At 41.4% G+C, this 17,597-nt stretch overlaps 2 pseudogenes; one reads left to right on the top strand and one right to left on the bottom strand.

The window, feature by feature from the left end:
• Nucleotides 1–593: 593 nt before the first annotated feature.
• On the bottom strand, nucleotides 594–712 carry LOC118605802 (annotated as a pseudogene).
• An 11,980-nt stretch (nucleotides 713–12,692) lies between these two features.
• LOC118606040 lies at nucleotides 12,693–12,811 on the top strand (annotated as a pseudogene).
• Nucleotides 12,812–17,597: the final 4,786 nt, after the last annotated feature.

Raw genomic sequence — 17,597 nt, 5'->3', positions numbered from 1 at the left:
GTTAGGAGACCTATGATCTATTCCTGGTTCTGCTTCCACAGACCCATGTGTAAACTTAACCATGCCAATTCACTCTAGCTTCCTATAAAATGGAGGTTAGGTCCTTCTGAACTAAGATCCAGGGGTTGGCAAACTACTGCCCATGGGTCAAATCTGGCCATGCCCATTCATTTCCATATTGTCTGTGGCTGCTTTCACCTATAACTGCAGAATTGAAGACTTGGGCCAGAGATCATACGGCCCACAAAACTGAAAATATTTACTCTCAGGGCTTTTATGGAAAGTGTTTTGCCAACCCTGTTCTTGTGTACGGTTCTAGCTCATTTTAATCCTCTCCACACATGGGTTTTGTTCCTTATTCACTTAACACATATTCATTGGTCACCATTATTGTTCAAGTATTGTGAAAATTACTGAAATAAATGCAATCTGCCCTTGTCCTCCAGTAGCCATCTCCAGTTCTTCCATACTGGGTGTTTTTTTTGTTTGTTTTTGTTTTTTTTTAGGCGAGGCAGCCCTTGGTTGACCTTACAGGTTGCAAGGACCTTGTCAATTTACAATCCTTAATTTTTATTTATTTTTTTTATTTTTTATGCCTACAGCACCTGGTCTTCCTAGGTGGTCTCCCATCCAAGTACTAACGAGGCCCAACCCTGCTTAGCTTCCAAGATCAGATGGGATTGGACTTGTTCAGGGTGGCATGGCCGTAGCAGTTCTTCCATACTGTGATGGTTAATTTATATGTAAACTTGGCTAGGCCATGGAGTGCCCAGATATTTTGATCAAATATTATTCTGGGTGTTTCATGAGAGTATTTCTGGATGAGATTAGCATTTAAATCGGTGAACCCTGAGTAAAATGGATTGCCCTCTATAACACGGGCGGGCCTCACGAAGACCTGTTGAAGGCCTGAACAGAGCAAAAAGACTGACAGCAAGAAAGAATGCTGTAGCCCCCTGGCCTTCAGACTAAAACTGCAGCATTGATGCCCAGATCTCCAGCCCATTATTCCACTCTGCAGAGTGTGGATTTGCCAATCTCCGTACTGGTATTAGGGTGAGCCGATTCCTCATAACAAATCTCTTTATATATGTAAATGCATCCTATTGGTTTTGTTTCTCTGAGGTATTCTGACTAATATACATAATAATAGAAATTTTAGCTGGTAAATGGCTACCTGGAATAAAGACTACATTTCTCAGCCTCTCTTGTAGCTAGGGGCGGCCATGTGACCAATGGGATGTAAACAGAAGTTCATGTGGCAGATTCTAAAAACCTTCCCTAAGAGATACCCAGTGTGTGCCCTTTGCTACCTCTTTTCCTCTTCTTCCTTCTTGCTGTTTGTAACAGAAATGTGGCAGAGGGACCTCCAACCCAGACCACAGGAGGAGAACCAAACTGTGAAGTGGAGGTCTCCAAAAGTGAGGAGAACTCAGAATGAATTTGGGTTCCTGAGGTTTTGTGGAAAGCCATTATATTGTTCTGAACTTTACTTGAGAGAGATCTGAACTTGTTTGTCTAATCTGCTGCTATTTTGGATGTCTGTTACCAGTAACCACACCTAATACTAAATGACGTACTCAGCCTTGCCTATGTTCCTCTGCTATGCCTGAGTATACGATCTACTGCAACTGAGAGGACCTGCCACAAAGTCCAAAGTAGATTTAAACGCATGTGTGAGGTCATGGTTGCATTCACATATCCCAAAGGATGGGCTGGGACTAGGTAAGGTTGTCTTCTCACGAAGCTGAGTTTTTAAAGATATAAAGATTGTAACCTAAACATTACAATTCCTCCTATCTCCCTTGGATAGGCAAACATTTAAAAAAAAAATCAAAAACAGTCAGTTGAGTAGTTTTTCTTGGTTTTTATTGGAATGCGATAGGTTTTTTTCCCCCCAACATGACACCAAAGAGTTGAAGTAAGGCTTTTTTATTCTTTAACAGGTACCTTGGATATTACTGGATATAAGACACAAATCTACCTATTTGTTTTAGACACAGTCATATGGTATTTGTGACTAAGTGTTTTTCTTTCTATTAAAATATCATTTTACATGTAAAACAAATGTTAGCTAAACTGATAAAAACTGTATGTGTAGTCCCTGCCACAGCCTTACCAATTATGCTGTTCACAATGATTATTACATTAGAGATGGAAATCATTGCCTGCCTCATCTATGCCCCAGCTTATAACCTATACTTCTAAGTGGCACATTGCTTGCCTCTCAGCTGACTGCACTCTGGGTGCCCAAAAAAAGGGCAGCCAAGCCACAGGCTGACTAGAGCACTAGGCTCTCTCCCACAAATGATCGAGGCTAGTTGACCCAGTTATATTTCTCTTAAGACACAGAGAAACAGCCAATTAGCTTTGGGGACAGACACCAAAAGTTGTATAGAAAGTTACCACAACTAAAGGGAGCTGGCAGCCATGAAGGGCTGTATGCAAGACGAAGTAACAGAAACTACGAGAAAGCAGAGAGAAGAATGAAACAGACAGGCAGACAAAACACAAATTGTTGGGAGAAAGGGTCAGTTTCCGGGGCTCCTTGGTTCCGTCTAGCTTTGCAGTTCCTGATTCGTTTCCAGCTCCAGTGCACATGTGTCCCTGCAGCAAACCTCCTGCAACTGCAGGGACCTCGAGTGTGTATTGCTCAACTGCCTATCCTTTGTCTATTTACACTTTGGCACCCAGTCCTGATGGGGCCAGGCCATCCATGAATGCTTCACAGTTGGACTAGCAAATACCTACTCTTAAAGGATTTTTCATTCAAGTATTCCTATGAATATCAAAGAGAAGAAGAGAAAGGACAGCTTTCTGGAAGGGCAGATGTAAAACTTGAAGGAATAAAATCCGCCATCTTACCACTTAAAGAGAGCTCTCGAGGAGATATTTATTACGTTTCAGGCTTCTTCAGAGTTAGAAGTTATCTCCAATGGGAACCCCAGGAAAGGGTTGAAGGCAGAGAGAAGTTACATTCCACTGAAGGTAAGCATAACATTAAAAGGTAAGAGTCATATTTTGAATAACCCAAACTTCTCCTCTCTCTCTCTGGCTGAATAAGACCAAACCTTGTTGGTTGTGAGAGCTAAACAAAGAAAAGCCTCTTTGGACTCCTCCTTAACAACTTCCCTACCCCCAGAGGCTATCTCAGGACTGAAAGACCCATAACTGTAGGTCTGTGTGTATACCTAGTTTCAGGTCTCTCCCTGAAACCCAACCCCCTGGCCGGCCTTGTAGCATGAGCTCATTCTGCCCCAACTGGGAGAATGAGAAAATGGTCTGTGAATTTCTCTTCTACTCTGTCAAAATAAGAACAGAAAAAAATACACCTCTGCAAAAGTGTTTTCTTTCAGCTTTTATTTGCACACATTCTGTATAATTATGGTCAGCAAGAGGGCATTTTCCATAGCCACACTTGCAGTATTTTCCACACAAAGGTTTATGCTGGCGGGCGGCCTGCCCTTGAGCTATTTACTTGTGTGGTGGATAGAAAATCTTCGAACCTATGGCCAGTTATACCCCAGCAAAATGTTCTCATGTGGACCGCTCCTGTAACAGGACATATTATTTTAATTTTCCCTCCATGCCTTGTCCCTTTTCCCTAGGTAAAGTGATTCAATATGGTACAAACACCTTTATACAACCAACTCCATGGTATACCTTCGACTTAGTACTAATATTTGCATTTTAATATGCTTCTCCCTAGCTTTCAAGATCTTAAAAGCTTCTTTTCCAGTTTTATTCCTCACAACTCTACCTCATTCCCTTCCTATCTAGTTAAGCCTTATGTTTCTCTAGCCCCTCACACACAAGCGCATTTCCATCTTCAGGCCATTTCTCATTCTGTGCCCTATGATCTCAATCCTGAATGGCTGCCTCCTTCTTTCGGCTTCTTTGAATCCTGCCTACCACTCAAAACCCAGTTCTGGCTACTTTCTCAGTGAAGCCCTCACTAACTGTTAAAGTCATCCTGTCCTCCTCCTATTCATACGTGGGGTAGTCACTATCTACCCATTAATGAGTCACTAGACGAATTGATCGAATGTTGACATTAGTTTGTGCACAGAGCCATCGCATAAATCAAATAACTCATCTAGCAAGTATCTACTGAGTACCTTCATTATGTTCAGCCCTTTAGAGAACATTCCATGTCAGAAAAAGTATGGAGCTTCGTGGGTGAATTAGACCTGCTTCTATACTTAAGGACATTGCTAAGAATCTGGGGGGGGGGGGCATGTGCGGGAAGGATCTACACATGAAAGAACAATTTCAGAGCTGGGGCCCAAAGTATGGTGGTTCTTCAAGGCAACTTGAGGTAAACAAAAAGGAAACAGGAGCCAACACTATCCACTAAAGCGAGGCTGGAGTCGGGAGGCAATTCCAGCTGACAGCGGTCAACTTGTTGTCATTAGATGCATAGATGAATGGATGAATGGATGCATGGATGGATGGATAGATGTAAGTAAAGATGAACCAACAGATAAATGGTCCAAAAGGCATCTATCCATCCATCTATTCAGAAACATTTATTGGACACTTACTATGTGCCAGTCATACAGGATATGTAGATGGATAAGATAGCTTTCAATGAGATTGCAGTCTAGTCTGATGGTATGGCAATGCAGTCATAAGTCAACCAACAGTGCCTTTAAAAGTTTAAAGAGAAGTAATAATAGCTACCATTTTAAAGCACCTATAACATGTTAGGCATTTTTCAAATATTATTGTTACAGTTCCCATTCTGGGGTGCTGCAGCAAACTCACAGGGCACTGTGAGTTATTTAAAATTTTGAAGGAAACATAATGATATGCAACATATGTTAGACACTGTACAAACTACTAGTTCAAGGTAATTCACAGTTTTAACATATCATACAACATTCCTTTCAATGATGTCATATCTGTGAAGCTGGGTCTCTGGGAGCGGCTGCAATAAACAAGAACCATATGAAAATCGACATGGAAAAGGAGATGAAGGAAAAAGGAGCCAATCAGATTGCAAGGTTTGAGAAGTTGTACAGGGCCCAAGAGGTGCATACATCTCATTAATAAGTAGTGGTTGTTAAGATTGAAATAAAATTATTGCTTTTTTCTTTCAATGTATGTGTATTATTTTGTCAGGACATAAATACTTAAGTTTTTTAGTCTCAACTTTTAATAAATGGGACTCTTAGGTGTTTCTTAAGGCCTCAAGACACTGTGAAAAAATGACCAAGGTACCAAGGACTCCATTAAGCCAGAAAATTTGAGGACTTCTGTGTTATTGCCAATCCTCCCAGTTTGCTTATTTTCCAAAGACCACATAGGTAGTAAATTCAAGAGTCCGGATTCGAACCCAGATCTTTTCTAGTGGCCTCTAAAACTATATTGATTTTACTTACAATAATGATGGGAGCCCAGCGGGCTCATCAGAAGATGGATAGGTAGGGTGGCAAAGTGAGGCAGAAGATGGGGCAGTGGGTGAGACAGACAACTCACGGCACCGAGACAGTCTGAGCAGAGCCTTGAGGGGTACACTGCATCGTCACTCTGCTCTGACACCTTTTTGCGCAGAGTTTCCATGGGTTGCGGTCTAGTGGAAGGAAGAAGAAACTACCCCTAAGAGTACTCAAAAACAAACCCTTTGATTTTCTCAATGTGGTCACAAGTAGGGGAGAGTATGGAGACCGTGGTCAAGTGAGAGAAATGGGGGCTGGGTCTGCGCACATTTTGAGGGTCAAACAACTTTTTTTGTAGCCTGCTGATTTTTGAAAACTTGAGTGGCTGCCCTCATAGTAATATCCCCAAATGAGCAGATTTCTGTCAATCCAGGTGGGCAGGGTCCTGCCAATATTATGAGGAAGGTGGAGGCAAGTTCCCCTGAGAGCGAAACCCTCTGGAATTGGCAAAAATTTAGATCAACATCATTTGAACCTTGACCTCCTGCTCTTTTGTCCCTAAGCAGACATTTCTTCGACCTCCAGAAATTCCTTTGCCTCAAGGGAAGAATCCTCCTCCCCTCCCCTCAGAGGCTTTCCAGAGTGGGCTGGGGACAGATTCAGGGCAGGACCCCAGGGAAGTACGAAGGACCTTGTGAGTGTAGAGACTTCTCTGCAAAGATCTTCAAAGGCAAAGCCCAAGGCCCTCAGCACCCCAGGAGGGCAGGCTCCAAAGAAGAGTGCTAGAAGGAAAGCCTGCACTCCACTGCCAAGGGGCCTGAACAGAGACCCCCTACTGTGGCAACGAGCCTGCTTGTAGGAGCCCTGAGAAGCCTAATTCAATTACCCTTATCAGAATGCCTCTGAACTTAACAAAGCAGATAATCAGTTCCAGAGACAGATACTGTGTGGGGGGCCAAAATTATTTTGTTTCCCAAAATTGGAGGCTGAAATTGGAGATGTTTGGATAATGGAAAACATAATCCCTCTCTAAGCCTAACCCCCTCCCAGCACCCACACCTGACACACCCCTACCATTTGAGCCAAGGAGACTGGGGTTCAACATCCACACGCATCTTCTCCTTAACCTACCTGGCCATGAACTTGACCTCTTTTCCCTACCTTCTTTGAGCTATAGCCAGAAAGAAGCTGTGTAGAGGCTGGAAGCAGGAAGGGAAAGGGATTAACATTTACTGAGCCCCTTAAATGTGTCAGGTTCATTATACATGTTATCTAATTTAAACCACCTGATATGCCTTTGGAAGAAAAATATTAGTGCCACCACATTACAAAAGGCAAGGGAAATTTGGGAAAGCTAAATCACTGTCTGAGGACCCACCCCTATAAAAAGCATAGGTTAGATTCAAACACAGTTACCAGACTTTGCAACTCAGTGTACCACATGGCCTCTCTGTGCAACATCAGAAAGCAAAATAGAAACTGGCTTATTCAAGGATTCACAGCAACCTTCCAAGGCAGCACTGTTTCACTTATGGGTGAGGAAATCATCTCAGCAAGGCCAACTATCTTTCCTAAGGTCACACAGCTGGCGACTTTCTCAGTTGAGATTTGAGGCCAATGAGCAGTACTATTTTACAGCTGCAATCCAAATTGTTTTCCAGGAAATTCACATAGTCCTAAGAACAGGGAGCATATCTTCTCATTTTCTTCATCGGGTCCAGAGCAGGGCTGGGCCCAGACAGAATCAGCATGGGTCGACTTCTGTGTGCTGAGTAACCAGGATTCTGCTGAATGATCAGATGCTTCCCTTCACCCAAGAAGAGCTCTCAGCTCCTGTTTATTTAGAACTGTAGAATATACAATGTCAGCACTGGAAAGAACCCCTCATATCTGTGGATCATAATCCTTATTTATTTATTTATTTATTTATTTATTTATATTTACTATTTTTATTAGGTGACAATTGACAATACAGAATAATATCTATGTAAATCATAAAGTTTAGTAATCATAAAACTTGTGAGCCCACTGCTCCATGTTAGAATTAGACCATTACAATGGATGTTCCTCTTAATTCTTTTCTCTCACTATCCCCACCCCCTAGAAATAACCACTATCCTGTTTATCATTCCTTTGATTATTTTTATAGTTTTATCAACAATGTTTGCGTGGTGGTTTGCATTATTGTTCTGTGTTGTTTAGACGACTGGCATATGACTTTGCAGTTCCTCCTATTAGAAATGGAATAAATTTCCCTGCCCAATGATGTTAGACTGGTTTTAGTCAGCAGAATGTTGTAGGCATTGATGGATGCCAATTCTAAGCCTAGGTCTTAAAAGTTATCACATGTTTCCACTTACATGCCTGACTCTGCCATGAGGAGAACGTGCTCCAGGTCCCACTTGCTGGTCCAAGGAGGATGAGAGACACGTGGAGCCCAATGGAGCCCAGGCTATCTCAGCCAAGTCCCAGCCAATCCACAGATACTTGAGTAAGGAACAATACGTTAAGGTTGGTAAGTCACTGAATTTTGGAGTAGTTTGTTATATAGCACTATTGTGGCAATTGCTGATAATGTACAGTATATCTCTAAATAGCATGCTTGTTTTTGAGCTTTGAAAAATGATAACTAATATTACATGTCATTGTCTACTATTTACTTTCCTTTCCCACTCAACATTATGTTTCTGAGCTTTATCCAATGGAATACAATACAGCAAACGAACTACAGCCGTGGCCCCCTCAGTCTAGAGATGAGAGAAAGCGAAAGATCCACAGAGCTCGTGAATGGCTGAATTGTCTTGGGAGCCCAAGTCCCATTCCTTCAGCAGATATTTGCTGAACATACGCAGAGCCCTTTTCTCTGTGCTGGGACTACCAAGGCGAACTGGACACGTAAGCTTATTGCCCTAAAGGACCTCACGTTACAGGGGCCGCTTCATGGAAAGAGGGCAGCGCACATCCGTGCCTCCTATCACATCGCTGCCAGCGTTTCCTTATCGCCTCTGCCCTGCCGGCTATTTCCCCCTCATTCCGTTCACCAACTCCTGTCCCTGAAGGCAGATAATGTAATTAAGGCAGCCTGGGAGGAGAGCAGGCAGAAACTATGGAGCAGATAAATCTCCCTGGGAGAACTGCTGGCAGACTGCGCTCCAGGGGAAACGGTCAGAGTAATTGGGAAACTCAGGCCCAAGGATTGATCACGTTGGGAGGCAGGTTTACATTTCTGCAGGTGACATGTGTCTTGCAGGGAACAGGCAGTTGTCTGACCAGAGTGAGCCCTGCACTGAGCTCAGCAGCCTCATGGACTTGGCTTCTGGTGTGACCACAGGCAACAGCAGCACATGTTTGGGAGACAAAGAAGGGATGAAAAATGTTCCTCACCCTTGAGGACTTTGCAGCCAAATGAGAGGAGGATACACCAAAAAATGCAAGGTCTCAAATTGCTTCAACAAACGCCCAACATCATAGATAGAACCAGAGTTGAGCAGATACACCTGGATTGACATAGACGTGCAGATGCCCAGAGCATCTGAAATGACCAGAATGTGCAGTCATTCCATAGACAGGTGTCTTTTGTTTCTCTGCAACATTTGTATAGGTAGGTCCCATGAGAGTTGCCTTTTATTCCAGGCTTTAGAAAACCACGGTGAGAACCACTTCACGTTAAAACTAGACTGAACACAACCGCATACTCCCTCAATGATTCAGAATGCATTCCAGGGTGTTGCAGGGCCTCGGGGATCATCCTTAGGAAAATCAGTTACCATACAGGATTGGAAGAAATCACATCCTGATGATATGAGATTTCACAGTGATTAGGTCTTGGATAAAGAAGTTATTTTTCAGTGATGAAGGATTAGCAACTCCTGCCAGATAGGAAAATGGCAAAAATAAGGAGAGTGGTTGGTTGCTCCCAGCTGCAGTGCTCAGTCTGGGGGCTTGGGGGCCGGGTGCAGCATAGCTATGGGTTGATCACTCCTTGAGCTGAGTGTTTTGTGGACCAGGAAGGTCGAGAAGGTCTAAGGTCAGAGTGGGGTGGCTCCTACTTGGGAGGAACACTGGGACATGTTTTACCTGTCTCTCCACCTAGTTCCCATTTGAAAATTCCCCCTGCTCTGTTTTGTTGTTATCGTTATTGTTTTTAATACAAAATTAATGTTTTCAAAGATAATAATTGCTGCCCTATGGTTATGTGGGAGGGACTCCCCCAGGGAAGGAAAGTAAGGAGTGGCCTGCAGTGACATGGGTGAGGAGCCAGTGGGCCCCCTTCAGTGACCCAGATCTCACGCACTGTGGATGACTGCCATGTTGGAGGCGGGGAGAGTGGATTGGAAAGAGCTGAGGTCAAAGCCCAGCCCTACCACTTCTTCAAGGTGCAATCTTTGCAATGTAAGACTCCATACCTCCCTGGGCCCCCATTGTTCCATCTGTAAACAGGGTCTGAAAAGACAGTGGCTTCTGACTATAGACAGTTTCCACCTTCAAGAGCACATGGTAAAAACCAAACACTTAGAGTGGTGACAGAAAGAAAGGAAGAAAATGACCCAATTTATTCGGGTCGTAGTTGAGAAAATACCGAGTGGTTATTAGCCCATGTGGTATATTTTCTTTCTCTCTTGTATTCATTGCTATTATACATGTGTTAATTTTATTTCCCTGAGCAGTTTACATGTTTCATAGGAGCAAGAAAAAGTTTCATGGAACTCACTGAATTTCAGAACAAATTGTATTATGAACAAATATTATAAAATTAGTAATTATATTAATCTCTATCACATTAGAATAGATACCTGTTGATGATATATCATTATAGAGTATATCATTTATTTATCACATCGACACTGTTATCGTGTCTCTGTACACATTTTACAGATGAGAAAACAGGAAAAGAGAGGTTAGAAAACTTGCTAAAGTTTACATAACTAATAAATAGCTGAGCTGGGACCTGAACTGAAGTCCTCAAACCTAAACCTCTAGACATTTTAGAAGTCATTCGGATCTCTTCTGCATCGCATGTGGCACTCAACACAATGCAGATACTTAACAGGCGATCAATAAATAATTGTGGGTTGATGGATACCACACAATTATAAATTGCTCAGCTTAAAGACTGGGGAGGAATCAAATAGCCTAGCACGACATTTTTCTCACCCAGAAATACCCTTGGGCCCCCTTGAGTGCCCCATGCTTTAGGAGCCAAGGCTCCGGAGGGACCCGCCTGGACCTGCTGGCGTGTATCCCAGTCATGTGGCTGGCCAGGCGCCTGCGGTTCCCCTTTCTCCTGTGAGAAGCCGGCAGGCCCAGGCCAGGACTGGAAGCCCCCTTTACAAACACATTCCAGTTTGCATTCACCCCTGGCCGACAGGCAGGGCCCTACTAACCACCCAGCAAAACCGGCCAGGAAAAGGCCCGCAGTTTTGGCCACAGGAACTTCACCAACGCGTCAGCCTGAGCCTGAGGCGCCAGCTCTGCCCGCAGAACACCCAGAGGCAGTAATCCCAGCCAGGCCAGGTCGCTCGGACTTACTGAATTTTATTTGCCCATCAGGGGACTGGAACAAAATTGAAAAGCAAACACCTGATGCAGTTAAGTTGGTTATCTTAACCACAAATAAAACTGGACATTCATTTGCCCCAACAGCTCAATTTGGAAACACATTTGTATGCAGCTTACTCAGGGCCAGGCACTTGATTCTTCTGGTGACATCAGCTCCGGATTTGGTCACTTTGGCAGCTTAGCCTCTTCCATTGACTGTGCATAAGTGCTCACTTCCTCCCCTAATTTACCCTCTGCCATTCATCATCCTCACAGTAGCCCTCGTCCAGTTAGTTCCTCATGCACCAGCCCAGATCTCAGCTCTGGGTGGGCCCTTTGCTCCACCGACTAAGCACTGCCAGGTTCAGCTTCTCAAGCACACTTTTAATCACCATCCTCTATTCATAAGCCTTCAAAAACTCCCTAATTCTATTGCAACAGATTTTGACCTGGAGTCCCTCTTAGAACTCTTCTAAATACCTCCATCACATCCCACCAGCCAGCTCCTATTTCTCCTAATACACACCTTAGGTCTTACTAGACCAAGCTCTCCATTGTCCCAAAATACAGTAGACCCAATACGACCTCATGGCCTTTGTTCACCTTGCTCTCCTCACCTGGAATGCCCTTCTCTATGTCCTAGTCTATCCTTATCTTCCCACCTACAAGGCCTCATTCTCAAGGAATCCTTTCCTGCTAGCAGTGATCGCTCTCTTCTCTAAAACTCCGAACGCATAATTGTATCCTGTCTTAAATTGCTTTTAGACTGTTCCATAACAGTTATTATTGAATAAATACACTATACAATTTAAAAATACCTCTTTCCGACCTAGCAACAAGGGTCCCTGTTCAGGCCCTCCTTCAGCCCTACCTTTCCCAGTGGCATGATGATTCTTTGGGACCAAGTGAATATGCCCATCTTGAGCTTGCATCCTTTCTGCTCCCACTTTTGGGCTATGCTTCTAATACCCAGAGTTTATGGAAGCCTTCTCCTCAGATCTGTCTTTCAGAGGACAAGGGATGGCCAAAGAGAGGCTGTTTACTGGGAGGAGGGTTTGTGGATGGAGCTTGGACACATGAACTAAGAGTATTCACATGCAAATACACAGGCCCTTTGGTAGGAAGAGAAGTGGGGTGGGCCTCTGCAGGCTGGAGTTCCCCTGCTCTCCCTTAGTCCACCTGCTGGAGAATGAAGCCAAGATAGAGGAAAGCACAGTGAGATTTGGAGAGACAGAGATTGAGCAGAGATGATGTTGTCAAAACTCTGGATCCTAAGCCCAGGCTTTTTCATTAACTAAACCAAAATGCTTTTCTTCTTCACTTAAATTCATTTGAGATGGGCTTCTGTCACTTGCAACTAAAATGATGCATACAATCGCGACGATGAGGAGGAGGATGATAACAATGATAATGGTGGTGCTGGTGCTGACATTTTTTAAATTACTTGCATGTTCGAGGCATTCTGCTTTATCTATGTTAACTCATTCTTTTCCTACCTATCTCATAAGGGAGCTGGTATTATTATTCCAATTTTCCAGCCAAAGAAACAGATTCAGAAAAGCTGAGTAACTTGCCCAAGGTCACACAGTATTCAAACCCAAGTCTGTCTCAAACCCCTAAACTTGTGCTCTTACCTGCTAAATGTTTTTTTTTTTATTATTATTATTATTATTTGCCAATGGTGCGAGTTGGACCACATAAAAGACATAGGACTTAGATAGTTTGTAGTTAGCCACTGTGGGTCAACCAAGGTTTTGCAAAGGAGGAAAGGTTGTCTACGGCCATGCCACCCTGAACAAGCCCAATCCTGTCTGATCACAGAAGCTAAGCAAGGCTGGGCCTGGTTAGTACTTGGATGGGAGACCACCTAGGAAGACCAGGTGCTGTAGACATAAAAAATAAAAAAAATAAGGGATCGTAAGCTGACAAGGTCCTTGCAATCTGTGAGGTCAACCAAGGGTTACCTCGTCTAAAAAAAAAAAAAAAAGGAGGAAAGGCAAGGGTCAAGGTCAGGATGCACCGATGCAACATGTTCAACTAGACACCCAGCAATCCTTGTCAACAGAGTGGAGGAGAGGAGAGGATGATCCTTCTCCAGAATGCATTCTTCTATACCTCTCTCTCGTCAGCAGCAAAGCTTTGGGAAGAAGGACAAAATTATGAGTCTCATAACATACCTTTTAATGTCTCTGGAGGGCTTGGTAGGTTATGCTTTTCAGCAAATATACAGAGTAGCTTACACTTTCATTGGGTTAAAACCTAATAATGAGCAGAGGCATGTTATGGCATAGATGGTGAAGGGTGGCCAAGTCCAAGTGTTCGTCACCACCCAACATTGAGTGTCCATAGGATATTCCAGATATGGTCCATGTAGGAGCCCAGCACACACCAAATGAGTGACTAGAATCATGCAACTTGAGTCTGGCTTCTGCAAGTAGAGGAAAAGTGCAAACTTTAAGAGGGCTTTGTGTATGTCTCTTATGTCCACATGCATACTTGTGAGATCAGTCACCATTTGTGTACCTCCCGCAGGGAAAGCAGAATATAACCAAAATTAGCATGAGAAGGTATATGCGATGTGCAAGATAGCACAACTATCATTAAAGGTTCATTGCTGCAAATGTGGGAAAGCTGTACACGGCAGCCTCTGCTCAGCCGTGTGTGAGAAGTGCTCTCATCCCATTGCCACTACCAGAAAATCTTTATAGAAGAGAGCACAGACCTTCTCAGTGAGTTATTGACTCAGTGTCACTCACCACTCATGAAGCATGAAGGGCCTTCCCATTTTCAAGTGTTGGTCTGTCAAAATCTTCCAGGAAAGCCAATAGTCATGGCAGAAGGATCTCTGTGGTGCCTCTTCGAAGGAAAGCTCACTCAAGTTCAGGCTTCAAATCTAAATACGTTTGATTGCCTTCCTTTCTTTAGAAGGAAATATGCATTGTAAGAAAGTGGATTTTCTACTGAGAGCCACTCTCTCTCAAAGTAACACCCATACTTCAATGAGCCTGAAACCTAGCCCTTACAACATTGAACTGTTAAAATATTTTCTTCATTCGTTCATATATTCATTGATATTTTTTGAGCAAAGAGATAGAGAGGTAAATAGGACAGACTGTTATGGAAGTAACAGTGAAGTAGGGGTATGAAGTAAACTGAGAGCCAAGAGGAACAGGCAAAAATGCAGAGTTGGGTGGACAGGAATTTAAAAGAGATATTGGGGATAGAGCTGTAATCTTGAGGTTCATGGGTACCTCAATTGCAGTTGAGCCATAGGTGTAGTAGAGATTGCCTAGAGAGAGTGTAGAAAAGAATAAGATCTAGGACCAAGGCTTGAAGGCTATCACTGTTTTTTTAAATACATAACAGCTTTATTGAGATATAATTCACATACCTAAAATTCAACTATTCAAAGTGTACCATTCAGTCAGTACTTTAATACGTTCAAAGAATTTTGCAACCATCACACATATCTAAATCCAAAATATTTTTGTTACCCCATGAGGAAAACCTGTACCCCTGTTAGTAGTCACTTTCCATTTCCACGCCCATCCCCAGCCTCTGACAACCACTAACCTATTTTGTGTCTCTATGAATTTGCCTATATTGAGCAGTTCACATAAACAAGAGCATATGATATGTGACCTTTTGTGTCTGGCTTCTTTCATTTAACAAAATGATATTGAAGTCTATCCAGGTTGCGGCATGTATCTGCACTTTATTCCTTGTTATGGCTGACTAATATTCCATTGTATAGATATACCACATTTTGTTTCATCCATTCATCAGTTGATGGACATGTGCATTGTTTCAATTTGGGGGCTATTATGAATAAGAATAAGGCTGTGATGAACAAGTTTTTATATGAACATATGTTTCCAATTTTCTTATATTACTGGGTCATATGGTCACTTTATGTTTAATTTTGGGGGGAACTGTCAAACTGTTTTTACAAAGCAGCTGCACTGTTTTACATTCCCGCCCACAATGTATGAGAGTTCATTTCTCCACATCCTCATCAACACTGATTATTGTCTGCCTGTCTGATTATGGCCATTCTTGTTGGTGGGAAATTACATCATTTTGGTTTCGATTTGTGTTTCTTTAACAATGTTGAACATTCTTTCATGTGTCTGTTGACCATTTGTATATTTTCTTTGGAGAAATATCTATTCAAATCTTTGGCCCACTTTTAAATCGTGTTATCTTTTTAGTATTGAGTAGTACAAATTTTTAAATTCTAAATACAAGTCCTTCATCAGATATATTATTTACAAAATTTTTCTCTCATATTGATGGTATTCTTTGAAGCACGACCATTTTTAATTTTGATGAAATTCAACTTACCTATTTTTTCTTTTGTAATTTGTGTTTTCAGTGTCATATCTAAGAAACCATTGCCTAATCTGAGGTCACAAAGACTTAAGATTAAGCTACATTTTCTTCTGAAACTTTTATAGTTTTAGCTTTCATATTTAGATCTCTGATTCCTTTTTAGTTAACTTTTATATGTGTTTTGGAGGCAGGGATCCACATTTATCCCTTTGTATATGGATATCCAGTTATCTCAACACCATTTCTTGAAAAGACTATTATATCTCCATTTAATTGTCTTAAATCATTGTCAAAAGTCAAATGACCAAAAATGTAAGAGTTTAGTTCTGGATACTCAGTTCTATTCTACCGATCTCTATGTCTATCTTTATGCCAATACCACACAGTCTTAATTTGTAGTAAGTTTTGAAATCAGAAATTATGAGTCTTCCAAGTTTATTTAGTTTTGTTGTCTTGATAATAGCCATGCTTATAGGTGTGAGATGGTATCTTAGTGTGATTTTGATTTACATTTCCCTAATAGCTAGTGAAGTTGAGCATCTTCTCATATGTCTGTTGGCCATTTATATGACTTCTTGGGAGCAGTGTCTGTTCAGGTCCTCTGCTAATTTTTCAATTAGATTGTTTTGTTGTTGTTGTTGAGTTGTATGACTTTTAATATATTTTGGATACTAGCCCTTTATCAGAGGCATTATTTGCAAATATCTTCTGTCATTCAGTTGTTGCCTCTTTGTTTTGTTAATGGTTTCTCTTGATGTACAGAGGTTTTTAGTTTGATATAGTCCAATTCATTTATTTTTGCTTTTACTTCCCTTGCCTTTGAGGTCAAATTCATAAAATCCTCTCTAAAAACAAGGTCCATGAGTTTTGTGCCTATGTGTTCTTCTATGCAATTTATTGTTTCAGGTCTTACATTTATATCTTTGATTTATTTTGAGTTAATTTTGGTATATGGTGACAGCAATCTAGTTTCTCATTCTTTGGCATATGGCTTTCTAATTTTCCCAGTACTATTTCTTTTCTCCTTGGAGAAAAGAAATAGTACTGAGATACTATTATCTTGATATTATCTTGAGATAATCATGCTAAGTGAAATAAGTCAGACAGAAAAAGTTGAGAACCATATGACTTCACTCATATGTAGGATATAAAACTGAAAGCAACAAACTAATAAGACAAACAAAAACTCATAGACACAGATAACAGTTTTGTGATTACCAGAGGGAAAGGGGGGTGGAATGGAAAGGGTAAAGGGGGTCAAATATATGGTAACAGAAGATTTGACTTTGGATCGTGAACACCCAATGCAATATACAGATGATGTATTATTGAATTGTACACTTGAAACCTATATAATTTTATTAACCAATGTCACTCTAATAAATTTAACTTTAAAAAGATTGTTTTGGCTATTCTGCATCCCTTGAATACCATATGAATTTTAAGATAAGCTTATTAATATCTACAAAAAAGCCAGCTGGGATTTTGGTAGGAATTGCATGTGACTCCTTATGTCAGTTTGGGGACTATTGCCATCTTAATGATATTAAGTCTTCCACTCCATGAAAATAGAATGTCTTTTTCCCATTTACTTAAGTCTTCTTTCATTTCTTACAGCAATGTTTGTAGTTTTTAGGGTACGTGTCTTACACTTATTTGGTTAAATTTGTTCCTAAGTATTTTATTCTTTCGAATGCTATTATAAATGGAACTATTTTCATAATTTTATTTTCTGATTGTTCATTGTCAGTGTTATAGAGATAATTGATTTTTGCATCTTGATCTTGTATCCTGCAACAATGCTGAAGTCATTTATTTGTTCTAATAGCTTTTTATGAATTTCTTAGGATTTTTCTGTATACAAAATCACATCATGTGTGAATAAAGCTAGTTTTATTTCTCCTGTTCCAATCTCGATGCATTTTATTTCTTTTTCTTGCCTAGATGCCCCAGCTAGAATCTCTAATATAATGCAGACTAGATGTTAGCTGTGGGTTTTTCATGAATGGCTGCATTAGTTTTCTATATAGCTACCATAACTAATATAACAAACTTGGTGGCATAAAGCAACAGAAATGTATTATCTCCCAGTTATTTAGTTTTGAAGTCCAACAAGGGCTTTACTGGGCTAAAACCAAGATGTCAGAAGAACTGTGTTCCTTTCAGGAGACTCTGGGGGAATCTTCCTTGCCTTTCTAGCTTCTCAAGGTCACCCACATTCCTTGGCTCATGGCCCCTTTCCTCCATTTTCAAAGCCAGCAACATGGCGTCTCTCTCACATTTCTTCCATAGTCACATCTTCCCCTGGCTGAGTATAGCAGGAAAGTTTTCCAATTTTAAGAATGC

The sequence above is a fragment of the Rousettus aegyptiacus genome, unplaced genomic scaffold, assembly GCF_014176215.1.
Source record: "Rousettus aegyptiacus isolate mRouAeg1 unplaced genomic scaffold, mRouAeg1.p scaffold_m13_p_7, whole genome shotgun sequence".
Lineage (NCBI taxonomy): Eukaryota > Metazoa > Chordata > Mammalia > Chiroptera > Pteropodidae > Rousettus > Rousettus aegyptiacus.
This window is presented reverse-complemented; position numbering and strand designations above follow the sequence as displayed.